Source organism: Artemia sp. Qi Xiang Cuo, chromosome 19 (assembly GCF_049724085.1).
Source record: "Artemia sp. Qi Xiang Cuo chromosome 19, ASM4972408v1, whole genome shotgun sequence".
Classification (NCBI taxonomy): domain Eukaryota; kingdom Metazoa; phylum Arthropoda; class Branchiopoda; order Anostraca; family Artemiidae; genus Artemia; species Artemia sp. Qi Xiang Cuo.
Genome location: NC_142812.1, coordinates 13,824,621 through 13,839,783, shown reverse-complemented (window position 1 = coordinate 13,839,783; position 15,163 = coordinate 13,824,621).

Genomic DNA, 15,163 nt, shown 5'->3' with positions numbered 1-15,163 from the left:
TTACTTATTTTCTTTTTGTTTTTCGGTTGTTCGACCATGCCTGGGATGGAACCCTTTCCAACGACTAGCCTTAGTCCCAAAAGCCCCCCCCCTGGACTGCTCTCGTTGACTTATACATGGCAAAATCTCAAAGAAACGAGACACAAGGAATAAATTCTGCTCATTTTGGTGTTGAGTGTTACTCTTTATTTTCTTAGCAACATTGCACACCAGAAATGTCCCCAAAAATAATAAGGGATTAGATATCAATTTGAGACTTATTTTTTTTTTGTTTCTGTTGCCCTCCCCCCCCAAAAAAATATCCTGGTTACGGCCCTGGAGATTATACTTCAACCTTCATCCTTCTCTCGTCTCTACCTTAGAACTAATTCTGTATTTATCTGGTGGCTCAATGTGACTTTGAGGTATCTCCCTCCCTCCCAAACTACAAAACAATCAGACGATTGTGGAAGATCAAGTGCCTTTTTAAGTTGTGTAATTTGTCCATTTCTTACATAGTATTTGTTATTGGGAAACAAAGACCCAATTTTCGAGGAAGTTTTCCAGAGGGGGATGGAGTTGTCTGGGAAAATTTTCAGTGGGTAGTAAAATTTTTGGAATAATTTTTCTTCAGTGAAGATGTATTTTCTGAGGATATTCTCCTCAGAAAATAAGGAATGACAAGTGAATTCGAGTAAAAAGTAACGAAGTTTTTTCAGTACTTGTGTAGAATCTGGGTACACACGAACGAAAGACCACATCGAAATCTCAAGGCCATCATTGAAAAACAGGTTTGTGAGGTGTTGCTCACTCCATGACTAAGGTTTAAACTTTAGTTTTTCAGGGCTTAGGGAAATAAATCACAGTTTTTCGGCTTGTCAGTTTCTTTCAGCTTAGACAAAGAAAAAGACAAGTGACAGAGTAGATGGAAAATACATAATTTGGGCTATAGATTTGCACATAAAGGAGGGGGGGTAGAGTATTTGGACAGTTTGAAGTCAGAAAACAATTATTACTTCATTAATAGATAATAATAGTACCTAACACATTTTGCGTGCTTACCCGCTTTACTTTGCCCCCTCCCCCCTAATGTGCAAATCTATAGCCCAAATTTGCTCCTAAGTTACCGAAAAAATCAACTTGTTTTAGAATTTTACAAATCATAAACTTGAGCGAATGGCACATAATACAAAAGTACCGGATTTTGTGTATAATACTCAACAGCCCATAGTAACCAAATGGTAAAACCACTTTTTAGAAAAAAGCTTCCTAGTGAAAAAAATTGCCATATAAAACTGAATCAAGAATGGTAACTATTATTTTGGTTCGTCCTAAAAGTAAAAGTTTATTGCGAAACGAAATTTATGGTTGTTTGAAATTTTTAAATAAAAAGCCGATCTTGAAATCTAAAAAGCTAGTGATAGTCATTTGGGAATAAATGGGTATATTCAGCTTAATAGCTAACTCTGTTTCCGTGAGTTTGGAAACTTCTGGCGTTGATTAGCTTATTCCCCCTAGGGTGTATCGTTTCAACGTTTTCTTTGACAGAGGAAGGCTGAGCAAATTTTCTGTTCTAAATTCTAATTCAAAACTAAAACGAGAAACATATTTTATAAGATTGTTTAAAAATAGTCACATTTTGTGTATACCTTAAAACCTGGAATACTAGAAGTTGGAAATTCTTTTCAGTATTTTTTAATTACTACACCGGTAGTATTGGCTTTTATACTGATTCAAGGTATATAAGATCATTTCACTTTATTGGTTCACACCCAAAACCCAAAATATGGGAAATGAGCCTAATTTTTGAACAAGGGGACCTCCCCCCCAAAAAAAAAGCACAAGAGTAAAAATGACCCTATAACTCCCACGAGAACACCATATTTGGGCATAGAAAGCTATCTTATAGTCCCGTACTAACCACGTGATTTATGGTTTTTCTCACTGAGAATGAAAAAACAGGATTTTTCTCACTTGAAAAAATAGGAATTTTCTCACTTTTATGGATGTTTCTTGGACGGTTATGTGTGTCGGTCAATTTATTTGTTGTTTTTCATGGATGTCAACATCAATTTATGTCTGTTTTATGGTTTTTGTCAGTGAGAATGGAAAAACAGGATTTTTATCACTTTGATGGATGTTTTCTGGACATTCCAAGGTCGATTTATTTGTTGTTGTTGTTTGGCCAAGTGCACACTAGGGGCGAATGTTAAGATCCAGGAATAGGAAACAGTATTTGTTGTTGTTGTTTGGCCAAGTGCACGCTAGGGGCGAATGTTATGATCCAGGAATAATAAACAGGATCACGTGTTCCCTTCTAGACCAATCAGCGAGTCGGTTACATCTCCTTCTAGACCAATCAGAGGCTCGCTTACATATGGTTTTCCCCATTACATCGCAATTCGCCCTTGAGATTTCATATATAACGGAAATGCATTGTGATTAAATTATCAGAAGGTATTGTGACACAATGGAATTATTGTTGATCTTGAAACACTGGCAGCCTCAATTTACAATGTAAACTCTATTTTAGTATATTTTCAATTTTTATTTTCAAAATAAAATTATTTTCCTTGGTCACCCTCCAGTATATTTAAGTAAGTCCCACCTCCCCCGCCCCCTCTAATTCAAACTCCTCCACCATGCTATTTTTATACTCGCTAGAAAACATAAAATATATTCTTTTTACTACCTAAACCCCCCTCGAAACCCTCCACTGTTTTTTTACAACGATAATTTTTCCAATAGAAATAAATTTATTCTTTTTGTAAGCCTATCTAAAAGTGACAGTCAACTTTATATCAATCCCTTAGCCATTAAGCCGCTAAATTAACAAAACATTTCCGCAAGATTATAATTAGCTGACACCCCACAATTGCACTTTCTGCATGTCAACCCTTACATTAGTGGTTTAGCCAAAGGTTCCACAGATCAAAAAAGAATTGTTTTTCCAGTCAAATTAAAAACACTTTCACGCAAAAAGAGATTGCTATTTATTAAGCTTGTGGATTCGCAACCTGTATGGAAGAGTGAAACGGGTTATTTCCAAAAATAATTGCTAACAATATTTTTAGGACATTGGTGAAAGGGGGGGGGGAGGGAAGGGGCAATACCTCAAGTCTAACACCCTCATTGAAAAATGAAAACAAAGTGTTTCTTTGCGTGAAAAGTAAGGGGCTGGGATGTCTATGAATAAGCTTTTTTAATTAATTAAAATAGCATTTGATTTCTGAGCTCAGTATATTTTTACTTTTTGCTTTACTGAAAAGGGGAGGGGGAGAGGGACATGCTAGGCTAACAATCTTTTTCTATTTTTAAAAGCCTATAGACGGGAAACATTAAAAAAATTTTCTCAGCAAGGTAAAAAATAGGAGCATTTCTCGCAAATTTTACCTTTTGCTTTACTGAAAAAGGGTGGAGGAGGGGGCTTCTTAGTGATAAATGCTTTTCTAGACAAAATTATGGGGAGTACTAATTTTCCTTCTTTAAAAAGGGGGAAATTATTTCATTACTAACTTTTTTCTCTTCTTTTAAGGCCAAGTATGAAGAATGTGTACCCCCTCCATCCAAGAAAGCTAGAGGCATCGAGACAACCCTTGTACAACGGAGGGAGATGGCTGGGGCATCCAAAACCGTATCCTCTGCGCAACCTTCGAGGCCTGTGGTCATAAGACATGCTGGTCCCACTCAAACCGCAAACCAATCTACCCAAGCCCGTGATATCGCTGGCCAATCCACTAGCAGGAAAATCAAAAGTGAATGGGCAGCTTCCTACATGATGGCGAGTCCCGCTCCAGGTAAAGTCGCTGCCCCGCCAACACAAGGTCCGCCGATGGTACAGCATGCTTCGCCTGGGCATTCGGACACTCAAATACAACCAGAATTTGCAAATGTGAGCATTTTTTCTTACCTATCTTATAGAAATATCTAAAAACAAAACTATTTTTCAACCTAATATAAACTTGTCTCAGTCTCATCTTGTCTCATCAAAGTGAGAAAAATTCTGTTTTTCCATTCTCACTGACAAAAACCATAAAACCAGACATAAATTACTGTTGACATCCGAGAAAAACATCAATAAAATTGACCAACACTCATAACCGTCCAAGAAACATCCATCAATGTGAGAAAAATCATGTTTTTTCAATTGATAAAAATCCTGTTTTTTCATTCTCAGTGAGAAAAACCATAAACCACGTGGTTAGTACGGGACTCTAAAATAGCTTTCTATGCCCAAATATGTGGTCTTCGTGGGAGTTATAGGGTCATTTCTACTACTCACAAGATCTTACTGAAAATATATTTATCAGATACATCATATCAGAGAACCCTACCTTGGAGGTTTCAAGCTCCAGTTTAAAAGTATGAATAACTATATTTTAGATTATCCAGTTGTAAAAGAAGTAATGGCACACGGAGGCAGTACTGGATTCAATCAAGTTGATTCGCTTTATTTGTAATGCAATTAGGCTATGTTTGGCGATATGTGTTTACGTATCAGCTAAAATGAGGGAGGGGCCGAGTCAATGTTTAGGTGGGGGTAGGTACGGTGGTTTCATATACGTCCAAAAATTAAATAAAAAACAAGTTTTTTTAATTGAAAGTAAGGAGAGACATTAAAACTTAAAACAAACAGAAATTTTTCCTAATTAGAAAGGGACTGTTTGCTCCTCAACGTCTTGCTCTTTGCGCTAAAATTTTTTATTGTTTTAAAAAAAGTTGTGAGAAATATTTATGGATATATTTTGTTTATTTCCATATATTCTGTTACTTGTCTTTGTCTGGTCTCGCGCTAAGCTGAAAAAAAAACGGAGAAACCAGTTTGTTCTCGAGTTTTACAAAGCGTAAACTTGAGTGAATTGCTCATTATACACAAGTACCAAAACTTCTTTCCCCTACGGAAAAAAAACTCAAATAAAATTCTCAAATTTGGAAAGCCTTATTATCCACGGGGGGGGGGGGAGGGTATTTTCCAGGGGGTATTTTTCACGTCGGGTATTTTCCGGGGGAATATTTTTCGAGGAGGGGGGGTTTAGCTGGGGGTCTTTTCCGCAGGGGTATTTTCCGGGGGAAGGGGGTATCTTCCAGGGAGGGTATTTTCTGGAGGAGATTTTTTCTGGGGTTAAACGCCTAAAACCGTTGAGAGGGAGGCTGAACAAAATCAAAACACTGTGGGCTTGTTGGTTGTGAATAGAGAATATCAGCAATATGTAAGGAACAGCTCAGGATATTAAGTTGAAACTTTCGTAGGAAAGTGACGTGGGAAGTGGCCTAGTTACCATCCCATTTTTATAGTCTCAAAAAGAGCACAAAAACTTTTCATTTCAATTAGACTGAGCTCAATCCTGACTTCCTAGACCTACATTTTCAATACGATCACCTCTGGGGAAAAAAACAAAACAAAAAGCCAAATAAACAGGCGTCTAAGATTTTTCTTCTTGTAAAAATTCTAAAATTACACATTTTTTCAGATATGAGCTTGAAACATCCACAGTGGTGTTCTTTGATACGCTGAATCTGATGGTTTGCTTTTCATTAAAAATTATATTACTTCAAGGGGGTCTCTCCCCCTTTTTCCGAAAATCAGACAAAGTTTCTCTGACCCGTAGCTTTTAATGGGTATGACTAAATTTAATGAAACTAATATATTTGGAATCAGCATAGTAAGTCAGTTCTTTTAATACACCTGTTGGTATCAAAGTTAAGTTTTTCAGGAGTTTTGGTGACTATTGAGCCAGGTCTTTGTAAGTAAGTTACAGATCGATAACAATATCTGTTCGATTACCCATCAAAATCCAAACATTATTGCCACAAGTATTGCATTCGTAAAACTTTACAGGTTCACGAAATTTAGTAAACAAATAGAAAAGGTTTTTAACTAAAGTCAGGAGCAAGTTTCGAATCTGTTCCTTACTTTCAGTTGATAATCTCTGTCTTTCATTTATTTGCTTATTGTTTTCCAAATCATATCCAGGCCTAAACAAGATATGCTTTCAGGTACGGGCATATCAATAGTACTATTGTACGATTAAATTTGTAATTTCAATTATGGAGAGATTTGTAATGCCCACCAACATTTCTTAGGATTATAAACAATGTAATTTGCCTTTTTTTACATCCAGGATTTACCATTACAAAAAGGACGCATATATCTGCAATATCTCAAGAACGGTTAAGGGTATAAACTTAGAGGACTAGTTGACATAGATGCTAAAAAGTTATCCGAAGGCAACCACTTTCTCTCTCATTCCCTTTTTAGACGTCCTCTCCCAAAGATAGCTGATTCAAATTTTGGGATCGCCTTCTTCTTCATATTAGTCAAAAAGGCCAAACATCTGTGCCTCCTGGGATATCAAAAATACTCAGTAGTCCCTGGGACAATCGTTGTAATCTATATAATTGATTCGATGTTTACATTCAAGATACGAGTTGACTGGGACAATGGGCATGTTTGGTCCTATTACATGCAGGGACGGTTTTCAAACAGATACAGAAGCAGTATCTAAGGAACAGCTGGTATAAAACCTATCGTGGTATACATTAGTAACTTGAGTGATGTGACAATAGGGTGACAACAGGGACACAGTGACAATAGGGTGATTTTAGACATGAATTTTATACTGAAAAATAACAATCAAAGTAAGGATTAATTTAAAATATAATCATTCTCGAACCAAAACTTTTTTTTTCTATACTATTGCCAAATGGGTTTTCACTAGTTAACAACTTTGTACTTCTGACTCCACTCTGGCTAAGCACGATGAATCTCTTTATATTGAATCGTCTGCCTAGTTTGTCCACGGTATTCTAGAGGTAATATACAGTAGCAAAAAGTCCTATACTCCATTGAAGATTATTTAGTTGTCGGTAAGTTTTAGCCCATTTTTTCATATCACCTAAACAAACCCCAGGTAGCACTAGTGGGCCAAGGAAGGGTCTTTCCTGCTCTGTGCAAAAATTGTTTGCACGCATCACATACTTTTTCAAACAAAATAAAACCGAAAGCACAGCAGTATGATACTTCTTGGTCAAGTTGCAACCGACCCAAGCGCCATAAATATTCTCTGGGCCACAGTTCTCACTGACAGTTTGCAAAAAACCGCATATGAAATAAAAACACAATGATATAAAAACAGGTAAGGAGGGACAATTTTGCCATAACTGAGAAACTAATTCTTTCCGTTGATAAGCTTGCAAAAAATATATATTAATGGTAAGCTTGTGACTTTTGGAACGCCAAATAACCTATAAGAATTTGAAACATCAAAAAAAAATTCTATATAACAAAGCACCGCCTTCCTACGAACATTTCCCCAAGTGTGGCTTAAAGTAGTACAATTCGTGCAATACAGTTAAATATTTAACTAGTATCTCCTCTTTCTACAGCTAGGCTTTTCTAGTCCTACTTCCTGGAGAGACCGACTTAACATGATGCTTACCAAGGAAAGCACATATGGAGTATACAATTATTTAAATTTCTTAGTTTTCTTCAAACCAAATAACCAAAAGAAACAAATAAAAATACAACTTGTTTAAAACGTATAGAAACAGTTTTATTAGCCAAGCTCTAGCTAATATAAACAACACCTTTCTATCCCGAGTCCATATATGCAAATATAATCACTTATTAAGGTTCATTAGCTATTGGCTTTAATATAATTATTTTTAATATTCAAAAATGCTGGATTATTTAGTTGTTTATAAATTTTAGACCAGTTACTCATATCACCCCAACAAAACCCAGGTAGCACAAGTGGTACAAGGAAGTGTCTTTCCTGCTCTTAGCACAAATTGTTTTCACGCATGACATACTTTTTCAAACACAATAATAATACCCAAACACAGAGCAAAATGCCCGATAATTTAGACGTCGGTTAATTTTAGCCCATTTTGTCGAATAACCCCAACAAAACCCAGGTAGCACTAGTGGTAGCTCGATTATTAGGTAGCACTTAATGCCCAATAGCATTATTTTATCGTACCAAAAAATTGTAAGGAAACTGATCTTATTCATTTTTATGAACATGTTGCTGTTTGAGAAAGGGAAGAGCAACTAGCTGTTTTGGATTGAAAGATGTCAAATTTGAAGCAAAATTTGAAGCAGAATTTGGCTTGTCAAGAGCGTCAAAATGTTGAGATTTGCCCAAGAAATGGCCTTTCAAATGGAGTTTCAAAAGTATTCCTACTTTTGATAAGGGCAAGTCCACCTTTTTTTATACTTTAAAACAGCTTTGTCACGAAGTTGATTATATCGTGCCAATTTTTTTTTATTTTTTTTTGGCATCGAAGGTATATGAACCGTCTCCCGAGCTTATAAGATCACAGTTTCGATTCGGTCACCCTTGGGGAAGAAATTAAAGAAACAATAACATGCATTCGTGATCTTTCTTGTGGTAAAAATGTAAAATTCTGTATTTTTGTATATAGGGCCTTGAATCTTATAAAGGAGGGTTATCTGAGATGCTGAATATGATGGTGTAATTTTTATTAAGATCACCTGTTTGTGTCGTTTTCCCTCTTTCAGATATAGGACAAATTTTTACTGGCTCTTAGCTTTTAATGGGTATCATTAAACTTAATGAGCCTTATATTTTTCCAATCAACATGAATATTCAAATCTCTGTTGAATTTATTGTTATCAAATTTTTTTCTTAGAATTTGGGTTAAGATTGAGCCGTTTCACTCGGTACTTACAGCCCTTTACTATGAGTAGTTTGCTATAACAGAGACAGCGAGCAATAGTTTTTCGAAATTTTCTCCATTTTGCTTTTAATTTTTAAGGATAAAAATGAATAATTTTGTATTTTATGTCAATGTTGTTCTAGTAGTTCGTATTATAAGAAAATTATTGGTTTGTATTTTATGACCATTTAATTTTGAGTTGACATTACGACTAGCTTGTTAAATGGCCATCCTGTGTGGTTTTGCTTCAGATTAAAAATACCAGTTACCTTAATAATGAATTCTCGTTTTGCCTTTGCGACATAAGTTTTTCAGGGGTAAGTTCCAACAGTATTTCTATCATAAAAAACAGATACGTTCCGAAAAAAAATTTAGACTCAAAAGAGTTGAAACCCTAGCCTTTAAGAAAGCTGTTAAAAAAAGCACTCTGGAAATTACTTTTATTCTTTTATTCACCAAACGAAAAAAAATATTTGTCCCTGTTTATGTTAAATACAAGAGGAATTTGGTTGTATTCGCAAAGAGCCAAAGTCAAGGGGTTTTTTCGTAGAGGCAAATGCACATCAAAATCTGATCGTTATTATCTATAACTTTGAAGCCAATCAATGAAAATAACTGCCTAGCTTTTTTTGTGAGAAGCCAGAAGTGAACGGTGCCACCAGAGGGGTCATATCCTCCTTTTGTACCAATGATAATATAGAAGTAAAACTACTGCATGGTACCACACCGAAAATAGTGATTTAGGTAAAGATTAGAAGACAGAGGAGATGTCAGAAAAACCAGGGGACAACCTTTTCCTAAGTCCTAACTATAAAAAATCCTTCACATTTCCAGATCAACGAGTTTATGTCTTCTTATCTTTCTAATAACAATTCTAAGGGAAAAAACCCTGTACAGCTTATTTTTGTTTGTTTTCAGGCTTAATCATATCTTTGTTCGTTTTTTTACCGTGTAAGGATTTTATTTTAAGAAGTTATATATTCTAAGGAGCTAACTTTAAGCATTATTTATGCAGTTCTTTTCTCCATAATTAACTACAGCAATGAAACAATAGATCCCACGATGCTTTCAAAAGCGTGTGTACACTTAATGAACTTTTTGGAATAAGCAGATTTAATTAATATTGGCATATTAAGTTATTTATTAACATTTAAAAATGCGTATGTTTTATGTTCTATAAAAGTTGACTATAAGAAAGACATACCAACTTTATAATATTGCTGTTTCTTTGATCCAATTTCTTTACTGTTCAAGTTCCACTGTTTTATTACTCTAAGCTTCAACTTCTTTGTAAATGAAGAATTTATAACATATCAAGAGGTAGTTGTAATGCTAGTAATGGTATTCTTTTATCTGTGCTATAAAACATTGCTAACAAAAAAAAACATTCAACTCAATTCTATCAGATTTAATTAATGTTGATGAAAGCGTCAACAGGCATAGGAATAAGGCTTTTCTTTTAATTTTACAAATTGTACTATTGATTACATAGCAATTAGATAACAGCTACCTATTGTGTCAATTGTTATCGTCTTCCAAAGATCCAAAAAGCAATATTGTATAGGTTTGGTGTAGTAGGTCAACAGTAAGTGGCTTATTGACGTCAAGCAATACAGCCTAAATGTATTGCAAGGTATATTCAATGATGTTTAACATTTGCAGCAATTATAATTTTGAAGTCCCCCCGTCCCCAAGACCAAGTTAATATTAACTTTGGTGCTCTTATAAACACGAGGTTTTCTTTGCCAAAAATACCCGATAGGTCAAGGAATCCTTCATCTTCAATACTAGCTGTAAGGATACTTACTTATTCAAGCTATTGCTCTCTAAATTGTTCACATAATTGCCGTTGTTCTAAAAGTTGGTTGTCAAACAAGTACAATACATGGACATATTCAAAGACTCAGTTTCTAGTTTGTGCTTATTTTTATTCTATGAACTGTCCATTCTTTTTTGTATAAATTAAATTAAAAAAAAGTTTTTTCAATTAAAAATTAGGATCAGCATTAGGACTAAAACCGAACAGGAATTATTCCATGAATAAGGGGGGGGGGGTGAAAATGGGATATTGACCTTGTTCCTCGAGACCTCGCTATTTATGATATTTGTTTTTGGTCCTTTTAAAAGATCTTTTTATCCTAATTAAATACCCTTTGGGTTCCTAACCGAGTAGATTTATGCGCTAGATTTCGGATTCTTTGTCCGAGAGGGTGAGGATTCGAATCCTAGTGTGGTTAATTATTTGGTTTGGGATGGGGATTAGTAGCGTCACTCTGTAAGCTCGGCCAGAGATAACCAAGCACTAAATGGATACCTAGAAAAATCTGGAGAGGGTAAACAGAACATAATGTGGGGAAGCACGGGATGGATAGCCGTCATCCCCCCCCCATTGCACTTACTGGCTGAAGAGTTTTGAGATGGTGATCAGCACCACCGGATTGGACCTTAAGGTTCTACTCCCACATCCTTTATCTTATTTTATCTTACGCTTTTAGTTGCGGGTGTCACTCTTAAAAAGTTGGGACAAATAGTTAAAGTCACTAACGTATGAACCAATTTTCAGTTGTTTTCAGTTTATGGCTGGTCCTTACTTTTTTTTATTTAAGATTCTGATAATTTTTTAAATAATGCCGGTAAATCTGGTTTTCTCTCCATGACCAATTCACTTAATTCACGGTAAACTTTTTCTTGAAAAGATATCCTATGCACACTACCACACCCCCCCCCCGTAAAATTACCTCCGAACAATTATATCCTCTCTATAAATCCTCCCCTTAAAATTCCTTGCGGACGATTCTGCTTGAAAAATTCTCCTAATAATGCTTTCGTTTGAATAAGACTTAATTTACTTAAAAATACTGCGCTTGGTGAGGCATTAAACATGGATAACCTTGATAATTTTATAACAACCCAAAGCAAACCGTAGAGACAATTATAATGCACCCACGGAAACCGCCTAAGTCCCAAGGAACCACCCAAAAAAACCACTGATTAGACCTAAGATGGAACCGGGGAGGAAAAAAGCTTGAAGTTTGATGTTGTTCGTACTTTAAGATTAGATCAGATATAGCACTTTGGTTCAGATACAGTCATCCACACTCTTATAATGTTAAATATTAAGGAATACATTTTTTTGCATGAAAATGTGAAACAGAGGTAATGAGATTAAACACAATTTTACAACAGAAAGAAGCGGATACAAAACGGTTACTGAGTTACTCTAACTTTCCGTCAATGATATAATATCTAAATATACTTGTGCGTTACCCCCCTCAATGAAATACGTATAATATTATGGAAAAGTATGACGCAGTATGAAAAACAATTTTGAATTAGGAACTTTGATAGAAAAATAATCAGAGATAGAAATAAGAAAAAAGTTTTATTTCGCTCATTCGTAAAAGTATTTAATTTTTTTATGACATTATATCATCGCGGAATGCGACAGTCCTTGCTGTTTCTCCTAGATTATACGTTTTTGAATTTCAAAGTAGTTGTAGTTTACGTTAAAAATAAATAAATGATAACCTGGATTATGAGAATTTCTGTCTATACGCCCTTATGCCAAAATACATCTTAGTAGAAAAAAATAAAAATAAACAGAACACTATTAGATCGTCACTTTACTATTTAGTCTTTGTTGTCTATGGGTTACTTCACAAACATTCTGCAAAATAAAATGTATATTTTGGGGAGAGAGGGTTTTGGTTTCCATTAAAGCTCCGTCTTTGTCTAAGTACAAGTATACGAAAACATCAGTAGTTATTTTTTTTTAGATAGTTATAGATTCGTTGCTTGGGCTAGAGAGCAATAGAAAATTTGAGAATAATTATGATTACAAATGTTCTGGTAATTGATTCTCCTTCAAAATGAACCACAAACAGTATTGTTTAACAGACATGAATAACAAAAAGTCCTATTGGAAAAAACGAACTACCATAAAGAGCTTTAAGGATTGTAACCATAACCCTTTTCATTTGAAAGACAACCCCTCTTCATTTATGTTTTGATAACCGTTGTTTATTAAAATTAAAAATATACTTGGCTATATTGTGTTCAGACTTTTACCTTATCTTATATTTAGGTTATCATAATATTGAATCAATTAATAAATTAATAACAATTTTTTCAAAGTACTATAAAGAAGCGGCGCGTTTTTTGCTTTTTTATTAGTTTTTTTTTTATTTATTTTCTTAAATATGAGATTTAAAAACGGAACAAAAAAATATTAAATCAAATTTTAAAAAAAAATATATTTTTCATCTTAACAAAAGTAAATTCGATCAATGAAATGGGTGGGTTTAATGTTTTGTAAAAAAAGCCATCTATAAGGGTTATTTTTCAAATATAAATATTTTTAGGAAGACATTCAGATATAGAATCACAGGTTGAAACAAAGCAATTTTGTCCATATTTTTGCATTTCAATTCTTTTCATATTGTGGGAATTAAAAATAAAATGAATTTTTGTATATCCCCAGTATCTAATAAAACTTAGATCTGACAAAAAATTTGTTGCATTCAATAGAAATAGCCTTTTTATAAGGTAATGACGTTGGATGCCAAATTAAATGTTCCAAAATACGTGTTCAAAAAAAAAAACAGAATATTTTTTGTCACGTACTTAATTTCTCTTAACATTATTCATTTAAATTAAAAAAACATAGTTGTAAATAAACAAGCAAAGCAGAGACAAATCTTCGTAATATTACTACTCCAATCGATATTTTCCGACTTACAAATATTCTCCGTATAATTTTTCTATATTTTGTGTAAATTAAATAAGTTATTTATGAAGAAAATGAACATGCAAGGGCATGCTCTTTGGATTAAAGTAACTGTAGAAACTAGTTGATTACAACAACAATTAGCTGTAAATAAGCTAAACAGCATAATGATTCGAACCTACTGTTTATCTTATAAAATGCCAAGGTGCTAAAGATAGCTTTAATATAGCTATGTCAAAGGATAAGTGAAGTTTTGTCATCGCAATGAAATTCTATCAATGGATCGTTTTTATTTTATAAAGAATGTTTCCATTTTTTTAGCTCCCAAAACAACATAGCAAAACTTCTTTAAAAAAAGAAGCATAAGAACTTCCAAAAATTAAAAACATCCAATATGCTGAACGACAAAAATGTGTTGAGAAGATTAAAGTTGTAACATTGAGAAAAATTATGATTACAAATTTTGTGATAAGTGATTCTGCTCCAAAAAGAACTAAGAATTTTATTTTTTAAAACTGTCACGAATAATAAAAAGACTTAATGGGAAAGAAATATCAAAAAAAGCTTAGAGGTTTGTATCTGACTTTTTTCATTTACAAGAAAATCCTAGTTCATTTATGATTTGATAAGCGTCGTTCCTTTCATTCAAAAATCCACTTCGTTATATTGTATTCAGACTTATGACTCATATTCTGTTTAGCTTTTTTTTAATTTATTAAAACTTATGATGACAAATATTTTGGTTTTAAAGAAGCTCATTACTTCCACTTACAAAACTCACTTTTCCCCTATTATATAATTCAATATCGTTATTGATACTTTTTTCAAGGTTGTCTTAAAATAATAGATATTTCACCTCCCTCAATAAACCAATCTTTACTAATAATTTGAGAGCAAAGTCTTACTTAAGGTTATAACAAAAATTGAACTTTTTCTAATTATCCGTTTTAGCCTTCAAGTATAACGTTTTTCACAATTCCTGCCATACTGCAGCTTTTAAAAACACAAGGACAGAAAGTAAGATTCAGCGAGCCTTATAATAAGCTTAGTCACCCCCCCCCCACCTACACTTGCTATTCATCTGAAGCATCTCAAATAGGAAATTTAATCATGTGGCCCAAATGACGACTCAGGTACTATACCCTCAAATTTGAACTCCACAGCACTTCAAATTATAATTTGGCGTCAGTAACCGGTTGGTTTTATTAAATAAAAAAATAAAAAGACAACTTTTTTCAACTGAAAATAAAGAGCAAGGTTGAAACTTAAAATAAACATAGTTTATTCTGTTACAGCCTCATCCTCAACCCTTGCTCTTTGCTCTAAAAAGCATGTCATATGAAAATACTTCAAAATCAACGACCGAAGTGTTCTATGACTCAGTTCTAAAATAACAAGTCATAGACCGACAACGAAAACTAACTGGATCATAGAAAACGGGTTGAAATAGGAGACACTCCACTCATATTTAAAGTGGTTCTCGCTTCTCTTAAGCTTAAATGTTCGTTCACTAGATGGAATATCTAATTGTTTTTCGAATTTTGACAAGAATTCTTTTCCCGCTTTCTGTGTAAAATTTGCCAGAGAAATTTCCCAGTATCTTACCATGGAAAATTATTACCCCGGAAGTTCTTTATAACGCTCAAGGACCCCCTTCCCACACAAAAATGCCACTTCCAATAATTAAATTTTTATATTCTGCGATAAGAAATACTATGTGTACGGTGGGCAAACTACGTAACTTGTGGTTCATTCTTCTGGACCTATACGGGATCA